The following is a 22793-nucleotide window of genomic DNA, read 5'->3' on the forward strand; positions in this document are numbered from 1 at the left end:
AGAATGCTATCAGTCACTGCTATGGTATACACAAATATGCAGGGATTCTGACTACAAAACAAGCCTCCTAATAACATCTTAGTTCTTGACATGGTGGAATGAATTTGAATAGTTCTGTGTTAACAGTTCTAACATTTCAGAAGCTCCATCTTTTGACATCTGTACCCTTGTATGGGACACCCAAAAGCATTCACTCAGAAAGCAGCTCCTGCCACAAGAAATGCTGGGAGATGTGAGAGACCTGTCATTCTGCTACTGGAAGAATGATCCTTCACCCCTTCTTCGTTTAAGAGGCCCTTTTACTTTTTTAGGAGACACTTAATCATAGGAGATGAAACATATGCCGTATGTATGTGTAGTGCTGTTCCAGGGATTCAATGGGAGCAGACTGATTAAATTCTGTCAAGGATAGACTTGTCATCAGCGCTGTGTCTTGAGATGATGAACTTGACACTGAAGTACCATCCGTCACTCCTCTGTTGGATTCTTATGCTTCTTAGGGGTTGTTACCAAAATTAACAACAGCCAACCCACCATGCATCTACAGTAGACATATGACATGAATCTAAAACCCTGGCCTTTTCTGGGTCTTAGCCATCAAGTATCAAATTATAAGATGAATATTCTGCTATTTAGTATTTACCACTGAATCATTTTATAGAGTACAACACTGCTATTGTTTCTTTAAAAGCATAGACAAAATGAATGGTAAGTCCTGTCTTTCATAAAAACATGGAAAGCAAAACCACCACTACTTCTTCATCTTAGATTTGAACATCACCAGAAGAGTCTGCAGGACCTGATTCACTGCTTTTGTCTGTTTGATATCATGAAAAATCTCATCTATCACCTGCCTGGAAAATGACATAACATTTAGGTTACAGTTCTAGATGATGAGTAAATAAAATATTTTGCGTTGCCCTCTTTTGAAAGCACTAACTATGCTTCTTCAATTTGTTTTTTAAACACTTTTAGTAAAAAACATCCACCTGGACTGCTTAAACTGTCATGTTGCGAGCACCTTTAATCATGAATGAAACTTGTATTTTCATGAGTTCTCAATTCCAGGCATCATATGGATGACAAGTGTATTCTGAATCATATCAACTGTATACAGCAGAAATTTGTCATATGCACTATTTCTGACCATGAGTAACAGCCATCTGTGCCAGCTAACTGATATGATGAAATGCACTTGCTTTGCGCTGCTGTTTTTACTTCAAATGAAGCTGTCACCAGATTTCCTGGGCGCTATAATGCCATTTTTAGCATGTTACAGCATCTTATTTAACAATCACTTTCCATTTCTATGTTTGTATCTGAAGTTGGCCAACACATTTCACTCCTGGCCTTCCCCTGAATTTTTGATGCCTCTTGGTCCTGCTCATGTATAGAATTCTACCTGTTTTTTTTTTTTTTTTATGTAAACATTCCTCAGGATAGTAATATTTTAAAACTGATAGAAAACAACCATTCTCCACTAACAGCTTCAATTTCCAGAAACTTTGAGGCTACATTTCTTTTCAGCTAGGTGATGAGATCATCCCTAAAAAGAATAATGCATTAGCCTGTTCAAAGTGTGTGTTTTTTTCCAGAGCTATCTCCCAGCCTGTATTAAAGAGGCCAGATAGGGGAATTACACACTTTCTGTGTATATTTCTCTGGGGAGCTGGAGAAATGAGGATAGTCTGTCTGTAAAGCCATGTTTTTCTGATGCTGCATAACAAAAGTTGTACTGGTGAGCCACTGAAATCAAAGCTGATCTGAAACCTGGCAGCTGACCACAGGCTATTGCCTTTGGAACCAGGATGTTTATTCAGTCTTTGATTAGACAAACATATTTTTTTTCCCTTCCAGGTGGTAAAATTTAGTAGTGCACCAAGTTTAAGCAGTACACCAAGTTCAAGATCTTTAAACTAGACTTGAAGGGGAAAGGAATAAAACCAGTCTTGCTAGAGGTAAGCCTGGGGGCAGCATGCCGATGTTTGAGGGATGTGTGTTAGTGAGGTCCTTTGGTCTGCCATCTCAGGAGAGGTAGGTGATGGAGATCCATGAGGCAGCAAAGATACAAGGGTTATTGATGTGTTAGAAACCACAGAAGCACCTAAAATGATCATGTAGGAATTAGGGCTATTCCCTCCAAAAAGGTGTCAGGATCAATAGCCCAACTGAAGTGCATCTACAACAATGTATGCATCATGGGCAACAAACAGGAGCTGGAAGCCATTGTGCAGTGGGAAAAAGTATGATATAATTGCCATCATGGAAACATGCTGAGATGAGTCACACAACTATATTGCTGCAATGGATGGCTATAAACTCTTCAGAAGGAAGAGGCAAGGAAGGAGAGGTTGTGGGGTAGCCCTATATGTTAGGAAGTGTTTTGACTGTCCAGAGATTGACGATGGTGATGATTGGATTCAGTGTTTATGGGTAAGAATCAGAGGGAAGGGCGACAAGGCAGATATCATGGTGGGGAGTCTGTTACAGGTCACCCAACCATGATGAAGAGTCAGATGAAATATTCTATCAGCATCTGGGAGGATTCTTGCAACTTCTAGCCCTCATTCTCATGGGGGACTTCAACTTAGCAGATGTCTGTTGAAAATACAATATAGATGAGAGGAAACAGTCTAGTAGGTTCCTGAAGTGTGTGGAAGACAACTTCTTAACACAGCAGGTGAGTGAGACAACTAACAAAGGTGCCCCACTGGACCTGCATATTTGTGAACAGAGAAGAACTTGTGGGTGATGTTATGGTTGGAGGCCATCTTGGGCATAGTGATCATGAAATGATAATTTTTGGTTCTTGGAGAAGTAAGAAAGGCGTTCAGCAGAAGTGCTACCTTGGACGTCCAGAAGGCAGACTTTGGACTGTTTAGGAGCTTGGTTGACAGTTGCTTGGGAGGCAGTCCTGAGGGCAAAGGAGTCCAGGAAAGATGGACACTCTTCAAGAAGAAAATCTTAAAGGTGCAGGAGCAGACCATCCCCATGTGCCAAAAGAAAAGATGTTGGGGAAGAAGACCGGCCTGGCTGAACAGAGAGATTTGCCTGGAACTCAGGAAAAAAAGGAGAGTTTACGACCTTTGGAAGAACTGGCAGGGAACTCAGGAGGACTACAAGGATGTTATGAGGCTATGCAGGGAGAAAATAGAAGGGCCAAAGCCCAACTAGAACTTACTCTGGCTACTAACGTAAAAGACAATTAAAAATGTTTCTATAAATACATTAACAACAAAAGGAGGGCTAAAGAGAATCGCCATTCTTTACTGGATGTGAGAGGAAACATACTGACAAAGGATGAGGAAAAGGCTGAGGTACTCAATGCCTTCTTTGCCTCAGTCTTTAACAGTAAGACTGGTTGTTCTCGGGGTACCTGTTGTGAAATGAGTGATTATGGATCCTATACAATTTTGAGGTAATGGCAATTTAAGATTAATTAGCACTATTACAGTAAATCACAAGGTTAGGTTGTTTGATTTTTAATAATACTTAATCACCAGCCAATTATCAGAGTAATTTAATAAAATTTGCTATAATCAACAGTGACTTGTTTAAAGATTCATAAATGACAAGGTTCACACAAGACTTACGACGAAGTGTCCTAAATCAAATAGCACACATACAAACACACACACACACAGATATAGAAGTTAACCTATGATCAAGATTTTTCTCTCTTTGTAAATTGTAGTAAATTATTGATACCAAATGATATTTGAAACCTCGCAAAATCTAATTGTAGTGAATTGCTCAGTAGTCTCCTTTGTCAGAGTTTGTCAGCAGACAATCTTTGAACCCTCCCTCTTCATTGGCATCTATCAGCAGATGATCTTGGAAATCCTCATGAAAGTCTACTCTTTGAAATCCTCATGAAATCTACTATTCCAAATCCTTGCAAAATCTACCCTGAGAGGCATCCCAACACAGGGGGAGATACTGGGTCACAGCCTGCTGCGATCCTGGAGAGCTCAAAGTGTCTAACTTGGGATTGCTATTAATAGGATTTTGACAATATTGACTTTGGTCAGTATTTTTTTTTTTTATTTTGGCTGCAATTCTTGTCAAGTAATTCTGGTATCTTCCAGAGTGGGCTATGATCCAGGCAACAGGAGTTTTGGATACAGTTTCCAGTCAACAGGAGTTTCAGGTATGGTGCCTAATTGTCTCACCTCACTGCACTTGTAGCTAAGACAAGAACACAATGTTGGCTTGTCCTGACATTGCAATGTGGCCTGGGGTGGGGGGATGTCTGTACCACCACATTCCACCCCATGATCGAAGTCAATCTATCTTTTCTACAGAGTGGTGGTGTGGTCACCTCTTGCCTCTGTGTCTATAAATAGAAAATGCTGCATTCTAATTATAATTTGAGTGAAAATATTTGTTAGGTTAACTTCTGTAACTATTAAAGAAGCTTATATATTATTTCATTGAATGGGATGGAACAACATTATATATGCGGGAAGGTTCTTGTCATAGCATAACTTGTTTTGTCATCTTCCAAACTTTGATATATAGAACAATGTTCAATAACAGACATAGTATAAGAAGAGCCAATAGCACAATGGTGGGGTGTCGCATAAGATTTAGTGTCCCAGTTGCTGTTGGAGGCCATCCAAAAATGGTTTACCACCTTTTTGGTTGATGTTCTCCATCTTTCCGTACTCTCTCTAGGATATGGTGTATCTCTTCTGCGTCATGATGGACAGTAATCAGAGCTTTGTGTCTGTTGTTCTGAATTCATGTTATCAGTTAAATCAGGTCATCATGTTGCAACAGTTTTCTTACCAAAATAAGGTTCATTCCAATGGAGGTAGGTAGTAAATCTTGATACGGTGCGTAGTTTGATTGTAGCAATTGGTAGGTTATGACAAGAGCTGAGTAATTAAAATCACATCCTATAATTTTGGTAAAATTACAAATAGAGATACTTGAATTATTATTTATTTCAACAGCGGTGTCATCCATAAATATAGAATTACAAAAGGTTCTTATACAAACACATACATTTCCAATATATACCAGTATAGTTTCAGGGGTTTCACTGGGGTGTATTTCAAAATGACAAATATTTTGTTCAGTGTCAAGGCAAATGTCTTGGGCCTTAATGGAATTACTTTCACAAATAAATCCTTCTTGTTCCCATACAACACATGCATCGACATTGTCAGTTTGCCATTTTTTTTCCATGTTTGGGCCAGTGCTCTATTTTATAATGGATAGAGTATAGTTCTATGGTGATTTAATCCCAGCGCAATGATTTGATATATAGTGTATACCAAAGCATCATGTATTGTTAAGACAAATGCTGTGGCTTTACTAGCAGTAGGGTTATAAATGAATTTAACTAGATGTCACTAGGATTGGAATTTCTTTTCAAATTTAGTTACATTATACCAGATCACCCTTCACATTTCAGTGAGCAAGGTTCCCCCTTTCACCTCTTACAATTTCTGCCACAGTAGATTGTACCCACAGTTGAGACTGAATACAGCTAAAAGCAAGAGAGGTGTTAATTTGGGTGGCACCTAATGCAATCACAATTATTTGGTGGGCCTTCTCATTAATTCTTTCCCATTGGGGTAATATATCAAATAAGAGCCATTGGTTAGTTCCCAAAGCCGATAGGGAAGATCACAATGAATGTTCTAGTTCTTGCAAATTACTTGTTGCTGAGCTTATTTTGTTTGGTACAACTTCAGCATCCATGCTGTTTAATACTCATATTCTTGTTCCTAGGATGCCAGTCACTTCCCTTCTTGATTGTTTTGAAGATGTGAGGGTTCACCTGTGCAAGCATGCTAATCCTCCTATGTAAAATGTATTTAGGAATGGTGAACGGGTAGGCTTAATTGCAGAGATATTAAGCTGTCTTGATAGTTTCACTCATTTGATGGACTATGATGAAACAATATTCATTGTTGACCTGTATTTTTGATTCCATACCATCCTATTTCAAAAATTTGTGGGGAGGTTCAAAAATTTGACTGGATGTTAGCAAAGGTGACACCCATCTACAAGAAGGACTGGAATGAGGATCTGGGGAACTACAGGCCTGTCAGTCTGACCTTGGTGCCAGGGAAGGTTATGGAGCAGATCAACCTGAGTGTCATCACATGGCATGTAGAGGGCAACCAGGTGATCAGGCCCAGTCAGCACGGGTTTATGAAAGGCAGGTCCTGCTTGACTAACCTGATCTCCTTCTATGACAAGGTGGACCCACTTAGTAGATGAGGAAAAGGCTGTGAGTGTTGTCTATCTAGACTTCAGTGAAGCCTTTGACACTATTTCCCAGAGTGTTCTCCTGGAGAAACTGGCTGTTCATGGCTTGGATAGGTGTAGTCTTTGCTGGGTAAAAAACTGGCTGGATGTCTGAGCCCAAAGAATTGTGATGAATGGAGCTAAACCCAGTCAGCGGCCAGTCACAAGTGGTGTTCCCCAGGCCTCAGTATTGGGGCCAGTTCTGTTTATCAGTGATCTGGATGAGGGGATCAAGTGCACCCTCAGTAAGTTTGCACGCGACACCAAGTTGAGCAGGAGTGTTGATCTGCTAGAGGGCAGGAAGGGTCTACAGATGGATCTGGACAGGTTGGGTTGATGGGATGAGGCCAGTTGTATGAGGTTCAACAAGGCCAAGTGCCAGGTCCTGCACGAGGGTTACAACAACCCCATGTAACACTACAGGCCTGAGGAAGAGTGGCTGGAAATCTGCCTGATGGAAAAGGACCTGGGGGTGTTGGTCATCAGCTGGCTGAATATGAGCCAGCAGTGTGCCCAAGTAGCCAAAGCATCCAATAGCCTCCTGGCTTGTGTCAGCAATAGTGTGGCCAGCAGGACTGGGGAAGTGATCGTCCCCCTGTGCTCAGCACTGGTGAGGTCGCACCTCAAATACTGAGTTCAGTTTTGGGCCCCTCGCTACAAGAAAGATATTGAGGTGCTGGAGTGTGTCTGAAGAAGAGCAATGAAGCTGGTGAAGGGTCCAGAGAGCAAGTCTTATGAGGAGCGGTTGAGGGAACTGGGGTTGTTTAGTCTGGAGAAAAGGAGGCTGAGGGGAAACCTTATCGCTTTCTACAATTACTTGTAGGGAGGTTGTAGAGAGGTGGATGTTGATCTCTTTTCTCAAGTAACAAGTGATAGGAAAAGAGGAAAAGGCCTCAAGTTGCTCCAGAGGAGGTTTAGATTGGATATTAGGAAAAATTTCTTCACTGAACGGGTTATTAAGCACCAGAACAGGCTGCCCAGGGAAGTGGTTGAGTCACCATCCCTGGAGGTATTTAAAAGATGTGTAGACGTGGCACTTGGGGACATGGTTCAGTGGTGGACTTGGCAGTACTAGGTTGATGGTTGGACTCGATGAGCTTAAGGGACATTTCCAACCTAAATGTTTCTATGATTCTATGATTCTTAAGTTATATCCAATGTGCCCTTTTCAGATTGGGCCTCCTTACTCTCATTTTCAGTTTTCAGTACCTCTTTGAAGTTAATTTTACAAGTTATTAAATGTCCATTGTTATAAGGCAGTAAAGTGGAAGCCCGCATCTCCCAGAAGTACCACATGTTACTGCTATGAGTTACTCTGCTTAAATATGGGTCAGAAAGCTGAAACTACTCATACCTTTTCCTGTTCCTCCACGATTTTAATTTTATTTTTGGTCCAGTATACTTAGTTATTTGAATACACTGACCATCAAGCTGATTGTGATAAATTTGGAATAAACCTTTCAGATGTGGCCAGAAAACATTTAATGTCTAAGATACTCCTGTGCTGTGAAGTATTCAAAAACCTTTAGCTTTAATTTTCCTGAGGGTGCAACTTTTGCATCTGGGCAATCCCTTGAGTAAATAAGTAGATTTTTAAAAGACATCACACTTTGTTAGCTTTAAATTCATAACACAGCACACTCATCACAGTCCTCACTGGACTTTACAAACATTCCTGTGAGTGCCTCATGAACTAACCTCTCATCCATGCATGAGGTAACGCTATTTGCTCTCTTCCTGATGTTGCTGACCCTTTGTTCTTCCAAGCACAGCAGATAAACTGACTTCTCTAACAGGCAATACTTCTCCTGAAGCACCAATAAAGGTGGTTCAAGATTTTGCTTTTATTCTTCACATTGCAGAAGAGTAAGCGTGCTCACAGATAGGGTTTTTTTTTTCTTTCAACTGAGGGGAAACAACTGCTACTCTATAAATCAAGTCTGTTTTCTACAAATTACTCTATCTTCATTTTTCTATCTGAAACTCTTTGACTTGATATCAGATAATCAAATATTCATTTGGCCAGAGAGAGAGGAAGTAAGCACAAGGGTGGAACAGCAGCATAACTATCATTGCACCTACTCACTTTCAGTTTCCTGCCACCAAGTAACTCCTTAATGTGAAATTAAATAGCCAAGGACTTCAATGCAAATTACTTTGCTCTTCAGGGAATACCACAGCCTCCTCTTGGGAGAATCATAGGGTCTACTAACACTACAAGCTAAGCCTGACTTGAACTGAATTCCCGTAGCCTCTCCTGTTCTTCAACAGGTAAAGTGAGCCTGTCTGGCCCTTTCCCAAAACAGTTTGTAGCTTAGTGAGAAGGGCACTCGTACAGAAAATGTAGATCCAATTCCCTCATAGCAGAAGACAGTATCACAGAAAAATGGTATAGACACTAAACTATTGGATGAGAGCAGCAAGTAATTAGCAAGATACAGAGCCTTATTCAAAGCTTACAGCAATTTCTGAGGACACCTAATGCAGCAGGGCACTGAAGCAATATGTGTGGAAGTGCACCTCGTTCCAGTATCCTGGGAGAGCTTTGACAAAAGTGATGTCATGTCACCACCCATGCTGGGGCAGTTTGAGGCACATGAGAAATATGGGTGTTGAAAATGTAGCTCTCAATACACTGACATGCTTCCAAGGCCAGTCAGGAACTGAGTATGGATTCTGAGTATTCATTTTGAAATTAAACATGTAAAACAGGTGCCAACTCTAGCTTACTGCCTAACCTTTTCAGGGATCCATCCTGGTCCTATAAGAAGATATGGTCTATTTTTGTTGTTGAGCGTGGAAAAAAACCTCTTCCAGAAAATGCAATTTCATTGAAATTTAAATATATCCACATATTGATTTTGATGAAATTACATGTGAGAGTTCTGATTTTTCAGTTCTATATTATATTAATGTAAATATCATTTTATTAATATATTTATCATCCATTTAACTATTTCAGTGTTAGGGAAAGAAACTGTTTCAAGTTCGTCATAGTAAACTTAATATTTCCAAACTGACATTTTATGGAATTAAAATAAAGTTCAAAATGTCAGAAATTCTCATGGGAAAATAATTTTGTTTGTTTTCTGACACACCTAATTGCTTTATAACGGATTTAATTCAAGTCTCTCTAGTGAGGTCAGCTCCACTGAATCTTTGTTTTAATGAATTAGAGTTTGTAAAATGTGATTCATATGATAATGTGTTGCCACTATTTGGAGGAGCACTACATTTATTTAGAAGATAAAGTATAAGAAGGAAAATTGCTTAGTTTTAAATATTTAAGTCTGTTTTTTAAGAACAAAAAATCTGGCTTATCAAATTGTCCATTACTATTACTACTTGTGGTTTAAAATAAATGTGTGAAGACAATGATTTCAACACAAGGGAAAATAGTGATGACCTTTTCAAATGCTTTTAGACCAGTTGAAGAAAACCTTGTACAGACTAACTCATTCTGCAGCTTTTATGTTTAATAGCAAAAGAATACTGGCATTTATCTGAGAATGCAAAAGGGTTTGATATTGTCACCTGGAGTCTTCCATGTCTGATATTTTTGCAGTCAGTCAGAACCTGTAAATTCAATATGAGGTGTAGGAATAGGGTATTTCTGTGTATACTTCAGAATAACTATGCGGCTTTGCAAGTACAGTCCAAATCACAATTGCAAATGCATTACAGGAATTTCATAAGTAATTTTGCTTCTACAGGTTGTGTAGGGAAGGGCTGGACTCTATATAAGTTCACGTAAGAAAAGAAGAAAATATCAAAATGTTGCTAATGAAAATCAAGTTAGGAGACTTCAGAAGTGTGATCGTCATGTAACTTTAAGTGTCTTTTTTGTATATATTATTTTTTATTCAGATATATGAACAACATTCATAATTTAGCTGTAGAAAACACACTTTTGGCCTATACTATATATACAGTGACTACATTTTGCAGACTCACTAGGAAGAAATCTTTCTTCTGTCTTTTCTATGTCCCTCCTTCATTTTTCTCTCTGGGTACCTGGTTTTAAATATGGGTCACCAGAGGAACAGAGGGTCATGCTCAAATGGTTCTGCTCCCCCCTTTCAGTTTGTCCTTGGAGGTTTGGTGCTGGCAGAGGAGAGAAAAGGACTTCTGTGGATTTTTCCCTTCTGCAGCCCTGGAGGTGATGAAGAACCTCTATAGCTGAAGAGGGAGCAAGAACAACCAGCATGGGATGTGTCATTGTGTTGGGAAGGTGTGGGACAGACACATACTGATTCTACTCCTCCTCACTCTGGAAAAGCAAAGATATTAGATGTTTTAAGGAAGAAGATAATTCAGCTGATCCTAGTTATTCCTAATAGATTTACTACCAAAATCCAGTGGGACACTGAAGCATCCTTAAAAAGTTATTCAACTGCATGTCAGTGGTTGAAAGCAGCAGACCCTGGTGACATTACCAATGGATGTGCCCACATCACCCAGAGGATGTGCACACCCTTGTCATATTGAATCAAGACCACAAAATTCTCCTTGGATGGGAGGAAAACCTCTCACCTTGCCATTCTCCTTGGGAAGCTTTTGCTGCTCAATTTCAAATGCAAAGTAGTACACCATGAAGCCACAGGAAGTCATTTAAACTCACTTTGACCTATCTATTAAAAACACCAGGATCTCAATAAAGTGAGATTTGGATTTGTAAGCAAAGGAAATGCTTTCTTGCCTATTATTTTTGCATCTGTGTCAAGAATAACTTGCAAGAAATTCTCCTGTATTTCCTCAGTCTGTTAGTAAAAACAGCATGTGTTAGGAGCAATCTTATTGAGATCTGTTTCCCTATGAGAAATGAGTGAAATTATTTTCAAGACTCTATATCCCCATTCTGTGCAAGATCCCACAACAAATTCTTGAGGTTAAATAATTTTAGATGACGTACCAGGTCCTAGAGTATCAGAAGATTTGTTGTCATACTTCCTGTCTTTGTCCTTCAGTTTAGATGTATTTTTTATTAAATAGTCATGCTGATTACCTCTTGAAAAGACTGCATTAATTCAAGAAGAATCAAGCTGAGTGAAAAAAACCTTCAGTTTTGACTATCCAGAGCTTCAGGAAATAACAGAATAAAATCAAACTCTAGCAAAAAGATTGATTTTGGAGGGAGGAGGGAGAGAAAAGGAACATGGCTTCTGAAACTACTAAAGGAGCTAAATGCATAGCTTGAGGTGAATGGGTCTTATGTGTTTATTTTAATCTTTTACTTTGGGGAAAAAATGTTAAAGTGAATGTTTGTTTATGGCAAGACTGGATTGACCAGACTGGAAAACTGAGTTCTCTATTTAATTATAGGCAAGACATAACATGGATAACAGCCAGGCAGTATCTTTATGCCCCTTTACTAGTGAATATTAGCTCTGAGCAAACAGAGCATCCTGCCCTCTGGAACTGGTACTGTACCTGGAGGCTGCTTCAGCCTAAGGCAGTAGAATACAGTGCAACCATCATCTCTAGGCAAAATCCCAGTGACTCTTGTACCACACCAATACAGAGATGGAGATGTGAGTATGCAGTTACTAGTTCAGTCATGTTTCTGTAGTATTATCCTGCTGGAACTGTTAACAACCACACCGTGATGATCCTTTATTATTGCTTATCTGGTGGAACTTAAACTTCATCCTATTGAGCCCTCTTTCATGTAAGTACTGGAGAGAGTCTCTTCTCTGGAGTGATCCCAGCTAGTGGTCAGTAAACACACAGCAGCTGAATACATAGAGGAACAAGTGCGCTCTAACAACATCACAGTAGAAATAAGCAGATATGGTATTTTTTAGAGATTTTAGCCTTCAGCCAACCAGTAGGAAATGTAAACCTCATGGCAAGACGAAGGACAGGCAAGAAATAGAGGTTCCAGTTGCATCTTTTGCAGTTGTTTTCTCCCTTGCTAAAACTGCCACAGATGATAAAATTTGGATTTCAGTCATGTCAAAGATATCTCACTCCTGAGTTCTGAACTGCAGGGTATATCGCCGATCTTCAGACTGGACTCAGCCATTGCTGGTCTGTAATTGTTAATTTAAAGATGTAAGTCTGAAAGACAATTTCTATCATTCCTCCTAGGGTAACTATAGCTATTTTTGGCCTTTCCTTAATGCTAAGGCATCTGATGTACTGAGGAAACTATTCGTGTTTGGCTAATACAGAAGTATTGGCTTGTATCCAACAGGTTCCTACCTCTTACAAACGATTGCATTTTGTTGGATGAATTAATTGTGGAACTCTATATCTTATATTGGCTTCCACATGATGGCCAGACTAATTGACAACCCAGAGAGCAAGTTTATAAAGCTTGGTAGCTGCCTTGCTCTTGGTATATCTGCGGACCGAGGCATAGTAACAGGATATCTGTGGTATCAGGAAATGTGAAACTGCAGTTCCAGACTATTCTATTTTATGAGCAACCTTTTATGGTTGCTAGTCAAAGTGTATAGTTATCCAACTTTCATTTTTCAAATTTAGCCTTTGGTAATTTATTTTCTGATATAAATAGTATGATAGTAGGACATTACTCTGTGCTAAAACAGCAATAAAAGCAAATCTAGTGTTTCCAAAATGCTGAATTAAAAATAAACTGCAATGACAAATAAGGTGGACATGCTGACTTGTGTTTTGGGAGGCTTCTTTGTTGTAAATGGTGCAAAAAAATCAAGGGTAATTTGCAGGCATTGTGTTTTGCAAACTGAGAACTAGTGGTGAAGAGCAAGACATTACCACTGTTGACACTAGCAATGCCTATAGTGTAAAATGTTGCATAAGGGTGGACTGTAATCATAGATGTCCCTACAGAGATCATTCTCCACAGCAACTTCTAGCCATCTGGAAGATAGATGTATCTGGAAAATGGATATGCCAACTACTGTGGCATTATTGTCTGTGGACTTTGCACAGTAGTCTACTGGGCAGAGAAGCTACACCTTCTTACAGGGAAAGCCCTCCAGAACAGCACAATCAGAAGACCCATTGCCTCTTTCCAAGCACAATGTTGTGAATGTTGTGAATTCCCTCTGTGTGATAAGAGAGAGATCATGGTATGAGAAACAGGCAAAGTCAGACTTAGCATCTGAGAAGCCAGAAGAGAAATCAGTAGCAGAAGGTGTAAAGGTAGATAGAAGGTGTAAAGTATTATCTCATGTGCCTGGGAAACTGGGCACAACAGTGGAAGAATTCCCACCTAGTCTTATGTGCCTGTGAAGTTTTCCATGTATTTGTGGAGATGTGACCAAATCTTTCCACCTTCTTAATGGCATGATTCATAGAGCTATAATTTCTACCTTTATATTTTCTTACCTCCTTCAGGGGCCAGTTTCCTTTCGGTCCAGTATAGATCTGATCCATTAGACAGCATTAGGGAGAGGGACTCAACAGTCATCTATGGATCTGGATAATTTCAGGTTAATCCCTCAGTCTGGGGCTGGAACATTTACTTCCTGATATATCCAAACTGTGTCAGTAGTCAGAAAGTTTTTCACTTGAAGCTCTGAAAAATTTCTTATGAGGCAAAGACCTTGAAATCAGATATGTGAAGTTAGTAAATCATAATGGAGGCCACAGCAGGTTCTGGTGGAGGAAAGATGTGTTTTCTAGCTTGGAACAGCCTCTGGAACTGAGCTGATCCCACACTTATAAATGAGGGTGCTGGAAATATCATTGCAACATCAACCAAAAGTCAAAATGGCTCAGCACAGGTCAGCACTGTTTCCTGTATGAGCATACAGTGGATGTATTTCAGAGGAGGAGGAGGATCTGGCTGATATCCATTTGTCTTACCTCAGAGGGATTAGAAATTCCAGCATGAGAGCAGTGACTCTACAGTGCCTCTGGGCATTGTAGCAACTGTAAAACTAAATGAAGTAAAGCTTGAAATTCTTCCAAAATATATGACAATCCAGCTAATGCCAAGAGCTGATATTTATTAAATGGTGGTGTGTAAATCTGAGTTTCTGCACAGAATAGCAGTATGATATAGATGTATAATTGTAGATCATATATTTATTCAGATTACAAGGATGTCTTCTCTTGAAATAATTTGTAATCAGTAGTAATGCCATTACTTCCAACTGGAACTGTGTATCCATCTGGTCAGCCTGGGATCATACATGGAGTCCACCATATAAGTGAACCTTATATCAATTAATTTCTCATAATAAGAGTGTTCATCTTTCATCTGAGTGTGAGATAATTTGGAGCTTTCTGTCCATATACTGATGTGTGAAGTATTCAGCGTTTTAAAGCAAGTTGTTCTTTGTCACCATTCACACAATCCCTTAGCAATGTGTCCTCAAAGCAGCACAGCCTCATAGGAAAGAAAAGAGGAGGGACTTTCAGAGGCTCCCTGGTGCCCAACAGGCTCATCTCTACTTGTCATTCCCCACAGACTTTTCTCCTGACAGGGGAAGATGCTCATTTGTCACCATGTGCATCAGCCAGTGATTTATGGTACCTGAGCTCAGATGAACAGCCAAATCATATTGCTTTTCCTCTCACGAAACAAAAAAGAATCACAGGCTTTGGATATAATGAGAATTAGAGGTGAAGTGGGTATTTGTGTTCACCAGTGCAGAGTAGCTGTCAGTGCAGCCAAAGCCTGAGGTGGTGTTACCCACCACCCCGCAGGGGAGGCTCTGTCCCAACCCGATGTACAACAGCATGGACGTCTACCCTGTAGAACAGCTGATGTCTTCTCCACATTGTGTGATGACAAGGACATGATAGGATTCATTACAGGCAGAGCATCGAGGACCAGATCCTCTGGGACTGCCGCATCTATGCTCTGAGCACACTTTTGCTCCGCAGCCTTTATTGCCACTGCTGCATAGGGCTCTTGCACACAATCAAGCTTCCATGGCTCATCTATGACTGAGTACTTGTACATACTCAGCCCCTATCAAATGCAAAGAAAAGCATTAGCTTAGATCACAGTGAAATTGTTTTGTGCTAAGACTCAAATATTGTTATCTGTCTGAGCACTGAGAATAAAGATAATCAAATGGGCTGGCATCGGACCTTAATTTCACTGGTTAGACTTATCCTTCATCTGCATACAAGTAGAAAGTTAAAAGCAGGAACTCTTCCAACAATCTATTTGCAACAAGGAAGAAATCTCTTCACTTAACCAATTCAAGATCTCATTTGCTCAACTCTGACAAAAATTGCCAGGTACAGGGAACACCCAGAAGAGCCCCTGGCCTCAGGGCAGACAAAACAGCCCATGTCCTCCAGACAGTGCTCTATGAGCATTTCTGCCTACCTGCTTAGGAAACAACACTGAAAGTAAAAACACAAACTCTTTTCTCTGGAATCCATCTGAGGCTCTTTCAGGCACACGAAGGTACATTGCCATCACAGCCCTTGCTGAAACCTCAGCTAGATCTGCCAAAGCTAGGCAGTGAATAGCTCTTCTTTCACTGGTGAAACTCGCTATAAGTCAGATGCTTACCAATTCATGTGTGTGAATATGAAAGTGCCATAAATAAAACATCTGATAGGATTAAAAAAATATCCCTCTCTTACTGAGTCAGGCTCCGTCCAGTCATTCAGAAGTATATCACATTTGTGTTTGTTGCTCGGTTGACTCCTTACCTCATGCTCCAGGCCTGAAAGCATTTTCCACTGCATGGTCTGATACTGTGTAATTTCCAAAAACCTCTGCAGGGGGAACAGATATATCTGATGTCCCCTACCTGCACTCAAATGTAAATTTACATTTTACAAACCACAGCAGCTCATAATCCCTCAGTGTCCTTTGTAATGTCAGATTGTCTCCCCAGCTTGTGTTAATGTGCACTAATGAGAAACAGGCAATAGTTATTTGGAAAGCAGATCAGCACAGAGCATGTCCTTCCAGTTCTTTTAGAATATGCTATAAAAAAGCCCAAATAGTTTGCTTGGTTGCAGTGCTATGTTTTCTCGGGCACTAGCTGCTGTGCTGGTGGGGTCATGAGATGGTTTCTTGGTAGTGTGCGAAGGCAGCAGGGGAAACCTCAGGCCAGTCACCAGGATGCAAGAGGATCTCAGGTTGTTTCTAGGGTGGTGGTGAAGGAAATGTGGTTGTAGGGGGTTATATGTTGCATTGTGTTTTGTTGTTAGTGACGAAGACTGGGGTATTTGGTTAAACTCGGATCTCTACTGTCTCAGGGGCTCAAACCACAAATCTTACCTCTAGATAATGCATTAAGGAAAAAGTCTGTAGGCAGTCCTGGGTAGGGGCAATCTCCATCCCTTCTTTTGCTGAAATCCATATTCTTTGTGGTAGAAATCTGTGAATGAGCAAGACTTTTGGGCTCCTTCAAGCCTCTGTTCCCAGGTCTATGCCCACACTTTATGTTACATGGACATCAAGGGGAAAAAAAAAAAAAATGAGTACTCTGACCACAAGTCCTACCTTTAAACAGAGTCCAGCAGTTGTTTTGGGTGAAGGTAGAGGAGGATAAGGGTTACAGTCTGGGATTTACTGTCCTCAACTTGTTTCGTGGGTTTGATCCTTTGCTCTTGATTTCTCAAAGTGGAAGCTCCAGAAGTATTTTTTCTTCTGTTCAGACTGTGTTTGTGCTAACAAAACTGAGTCCTCTCTCTCTCTCCCTTTGGATACGTCTGTTTTTGACATTCAGCCCTCGATGATGGACTATCCTCATTCTTCCTTGATTGTCTCCTTGCTCTGTTTTCCAACCTATAACAACACAGAGTTTATTTCTCTTTTACCCGAAGTTACATGCTTTTCTCCCCAGATTATTTTACTCTTAATTACTTGATCCTGCACTCTTTGAAGCTACTGGAAATGTTCCCACTAGGGTTACAGTAACAGTCCAAAGATCCCCATACCCAAGCACAAACAAATGAATGCCACAGACTTCATTATCACTTCTCTGAGAAAGGCAATGAAGGGTTCAAAAATGTCCACTGCTTAAAGTCCAGTGAATTCACTTGAAGCAGATAAAAGCAGATAACAAAATGTCATGAACTTTCCTGGGGGAGGGAAAGTGCTGAGAATGATTTGACATAAAAGACTAGCTATCATTATTAATTCATAGTTTGGCAGATCTCAGGCATTTTAAGTGAATGAATTAATTCTGTATTACAGTGTCCTTTGCAGAAGCTGGGTTTAAAAAATAGCATTTTAATTTTTTTAAAAGAAGCTTTATGAAGTCCTCTGTCAGTATTATTAGTTGTGCTGCTCTAGAAATTTAATTTTTCTTTTAGGTGCTGTAAGTCATCAAAATTTGCAAGGCCAACAGATTTGGGTGGAACTGGTAATATTGTGAACCTTAGGGATATTACAGAAATATGCATAATAGCTGTGTACAGTTGCAGAGCTTGAACCTATTCCTCACCCAGATGAGGTGTCATGGTCTCTACTATTTTAGTTCTGTCTGTCTGTTTCAAGAACAGAAGGGTCTGGGCCCTGGCAAAAAGATTAATGTAAAGGCTGCAAGCTTGAAATTCAGCTAATCCAGAATTCATGAATATAATACATGAATCAAATGAAATTTATTTTGCGTTTTGTTTCATGAAACATCCATGTTTTTCTTTTAGATTTGGAGCGTAAGGAGAAAGCTACTGAAGCTAATGTTCTTGAGAAATGCTAACATTTCAGAGTTTCTGAGCCTGAACTTTCTCCCCTTTGTCAGAATTGATTCTGTAACAACCCCTGTAGTGTGCTGCCCTAGTAACAAAATGCGACATGATTAATGTGGCAAATTTCAAGAACATGCTTACCCAGCTTATTGCAAAACTTCTCTGACAAACATCGGTCACTGGACATGGATAAATAGATTCTCCATAACCTACCAGGGCACTGGTTTTGGCTTGCGACTGGGACCCAGCAGGAGTGCTAGGAAAGCAGTAATTTTCCAGATACCAGGAGCTGGATGACTAACTGGGGACTAGTTCTGGATTTATTGCAAATCCTGATTATTAAGGTGGCGCAAAAGCACCACCAGACAATGACTGTAGGCCACTGCCTCTCTTAAACCTGCGATCAGCAGCTGAGTGATAATTTGCAGGTGCAGTCTCCCTGCTGAGTCACAAAAGGCTGCTGAAACCACTGAGCAGGTGCCAGTGTTAGCATCAAATCTAGTGCTCATAGCTTTATTCTGGAGACCAACAAACAGTGCCTAACAAGGCTACAGAAGCTGCTCTTTTAATCCTACTTTCCTTTGAGCCAGGAAAGTTTGTGAATGTCTGCACTTCTCACTTTGAGCACAACCATGTAGGTAGCTATTTCTTCATAAATTAGACTATCATGAAGTGTTGCCTCTCCGGGGAATAATACTACTGGGCATGTATGACAAAAATACATTTAAATGTGACTCCATTCTGGGCACTGGTGGTATTTCAGTTGGAAAGGAAAGAAGTAATGGGTTCCTACATAACTTGGGAGTGGGATCCTGTTCACAGTAGGCACCTACCCATAAATTTACTTGAGGTTGAGACCTTTAAACTCCATCAGCTATAATGGGAGATTTAAATCTTTAACTCACATGTAGACCTCTCTATTTCATCTGGCGTAGTCTAGATAGACTAACTAGAGTCTACGTTTGGAGCTAAATCTGACTCAGGCTACTGCCTAACCAGGTGAAGAGAGACTTCAGAGTTTCAAATTCTCGGAGTTAGAAAAATGGGGGAGTGTTTCTCAACGTTTTTAATGGTCAAATATTTTATTAACATGCTGTCTGTGCCCCATTCAGGAAACTATGATCATACAATAATTAAATGAAAATACAGACTTTAAATAACATCTTTGCTTTTCATTCCAGTTTTTGTGAAACTAAACTGAACATTTAAAAATTAATTTCATATATGTGTGTAAAAAAGATTAAGACTATCTAAGAAAACAAGGAGTATGTTTTGCAAAGAACTGACATTTTCAAAAAATCTTTCTAATTTATACAGAGGCATAACAGGCACACTTCAATATGTTTTGCAGGAGCAAAAATAGGACCGATAAAAAAAAAAAAAAGCAAAAAAAAGCAAAAAAAAATGAAATACAGCTCCCATTTCTGGCTGGAGTGTTCTCTTCCTAGGCATTTCCAATTGCAAGAGCATGCTTATTTTTATTATGTACTTGGGAAAATGAGATTAATGGTGAAACCCAGGATTACTCAAATCCCAATTTTTTTCAGGCAATACACTGTGTTTCTTAATTTATGATCAAAGGAACAGATGTCCTGATGCAACAAGTCTTTGATCTCTTTTCTTCATATGATGAGATTTCTGCCTACCCTTTTAACTGATTGACTGTAGTGATGTTTCTTTTCATGGGCATCCTTCCATGACTATATGCAACTACTTTGCACTGATTTTTATGTGTTAATTTAACATTTCAATTACTCGTGCCTGCCTCTGTTTCCTGAGTGAGCTGAGTCCTTACCCTTTTGTCTTCAGAATGACCACTTTGGTGCGTACTGTGGCATGACAAGAATGCTAAGGTCCAATGTCAACATTTTATTTCACTTGGCTTTTTTTAATTGTTTCTATATAGATTAAGAAGGTCAACAGAAATGTAATTACAAATTATTATGCGATACATAGACTACATAAGATAAACTAATGCAGTAATGTTTTTTAAGTCTTGTTAATGGCATTAAAATTACAGTAATTAATTTTAGATTACATAGTTATTATAAGCAATTTCTTTTTGACCAACCCTGCATCAGGGTTTGTTACTTGCTGGCAGCTTCTCCTATCATTTTTCTCTTCTCTCTTCTTCTGTTCTCAGCTATTTTTCCTAGAAATTTAATCCAGAGACACTTCTTTGGGTCCATTTCCATTAAGAGTTTTGGTTCTAATAATAATAATAATAATAATTCTATAGTTCTGTATTAAATCTAGTTCATCAAAAAATTATTACAATCTTTGGGTTTGTATATATTTTTCATTGATTACCTGAATAATTTGTTCACATTCCCTTTAAAATGAAAGGAACATTCAGAATATATGGCTTACATTCATGTGCATAGTTAAATAATATTACACTAATTTTCATTTTCCTTTAATTCTTTAATGATGCCTTTTGGCTGATCATCTCTGATTGAAAGCTAGCTTGATGCAAACAGTCTTAATATATTCAACAGAATCCAAAATATTGCTTTAGTTTCTCATTGATGGTCTGCCTCAAAATTAGGATACCTCCCATAAAGGGTTTAATTTCTTGTATCTGAAAGAAAGCTGCCAGTAAGTGGTTGTGTGATTCGGGTTACATTAGTCCACAAATTTTAATTTTTATTTTTTTAAGATTCAACACAAAGTCTGAAGATTTGCTATTCAAATAGTGGCTGCTGCTGTATTTAAAGATGTGAGGATGCCTCTACTTTTTTTTTATGGAGACACTTCCCTTAGATATTTTGCTTATTTGCCAGTTACTAAGACCATAGCCATTTAGGGCCTTTGAGGTTGTGTTGTTGCCTGTTGAAATCTTCCAATAAACTATTTCAGGAGACAAAGAAAAAATTGCAGTCATAATAAATTGAAGATAAACCCTGTGACTTTTATCAGTGCTGTGGATACTGGTGCTATGATGATGCAAGTACAACTGAATACCCTAAGGAGGAAATAATTGATCTGGAAGGCTGCTCTTGAGCCTCATGCTGCTTGAATTCACTTAATAACAGTTAATTTAACTTTTTTTATTAACACTGACTTTTTAAAGTAATAGTTTGACTTTGGAGGGAAAAACAATAACTGTAGATAGAAATTATTAGGATGTCTACTTACCTAACATGGAAATAGCTTAATGAACACATGGATAGGATTAGAAGAAGATGGAATTCCATCATTGAGAAGAAAATATAGAACAAAGTGGAAAACACTAACTTTTGTGTTATTAACTTTTCTTTAGAGCTAGAGCTCTCTCTTAATTTTCACAGAATCCTGTTGAAGTGTACGTTTAGAGGGGTTTTTTTTCTGTATATCTGATATTTACTACTCAGAAGACTCTACTAATGGTTTTCTGTTTTAAAATTTTCTCATGTCTTTGTGAGGTTTTTAGTGGCTTGGTGTGGTCTGTACTTATCCTGTGGTTACAATCAGAACGGCTTATAAACTTCTCCATTTTGCTTAGAAACTTTTAGATATCCATTTGTGTCTCAGCACCAAAGTAATTACTGAGGCTGTTTTTATGTTGGTTTTGATCTTTTGGGGAAATCTTGATCAGCACACTTCATAACTACAGCTGTATGCCTTCATGTTCAAGACTACCTGACTTTGATTTATTTTAAAAATTTATTTTTTTATGTATTTGTGTTAACTAGCATTATAAAAACAGAGAGATTCTGCATCATATCAGGAATAGATGATGGCCTACCTTCTGGACACATATTTGTGTGGCATAGCTTGAGGTTGGTTTCAGATTCCTATCAAGGAAACCATGGAGCTACTGCAGGACTATTACTGTTATTATTTAATTTCAGAATATTGTAAATTTGTATGATCACTTCCTTTTATTTGCTTATGTTTTCCTGGTCTTTGTCACGAACAGCTGCAGGGTTGTAAATTTGTGATACGTCATATTAAAGGCCCTGATCCACCATCAACTGAAATGAGTGGAAATGGTCTTGATTGAGATCAGACAGTTTCTGGGTCAAACTCTGAAAAATTTCACTTATTTCCAACATATATGCTGTACCTTTCTATGCACCTGTGTGTTCAGAGAACCTTCTTTGCTATATTTCTGCTAAAAACACAGCTGACCTTTCTTCCCATCATTCCACTGGGATTAGGTCTGACCAATCATGTCATAGTTTTAGTCATCACAGAATTCTAGAATCACAGAATGATTTAGATTGGAAGGGACTATCATCTAATTCTAACCCCCCTGCCATGGGCAGGGACACCTTCCACCAGACCAGGCTGCTCCCAGCCCCGTCCAACCTGGCCTTGAACCCTTCCAGGGAGGGGGCAGCCACAGCTGCTCTGGGCACCCTGGGCTGTTGGAGAATGGCTCAGAGACAAGGGTCCTGAGCCCACCGAGCAATTGTATGATCAGAGCCTGCTCTAGCTGCTGATGCTGGGCCTCACTAGGGTTTGCCTGCAGCTGCTCGCAGCTGCTGATACCTGAGGAATGTCAAGGATGCTTCGGCCTTGTGTACCATGGTGTGTCGAAAACAGGCTAAGGGGAATTAGGAATAGTGGTCTGAGAAACCTAGTGTTATGATAACGGTGGTCTGAGAAACATTGTGTTACGGTACTGTTGTGTATCGAAAACAAGTCAACAGGAATCAGAAATAGAAGCATGAGAAACTTAGTGTTATGAGAAGCTTGTGCTGTAAGCTAACTGCAAGTAGGTGGACCGTGCGAATACGACCCTCAGAGCTTAAGCTAATCAGCTAGTGACTAGTAGGCATAATTAGTAGAAGGATTATAAAAAGCTGTAACAAAAATCAATAAATTGAAGCACACTTTATCACTCATACTGAGTCGGCTACGTTCTTCCTCCTTGGCTGGGTCCTCGGCTCGCCCAGCCCGGCACTGGGCCAGGGCCTCACCACCCTCACAGGGAAGAATTT

The sequence above is a fragment of the Tyto alba genome, unplaced genomic scaffold (assembly GCF_018691265.1).
Source record: "Tyto alba isolate M040663 unplaced genomic scaffold, T.alba_DEE_v4.0 Super-Scaffold_6, whole genome shotgun sequence".
NCBI classification, from domain to species: Eukaryota; Metazoa; Chordata; class Aves; order Strigiformes; family Tytonidae; genus Tyto; species Tyto alba.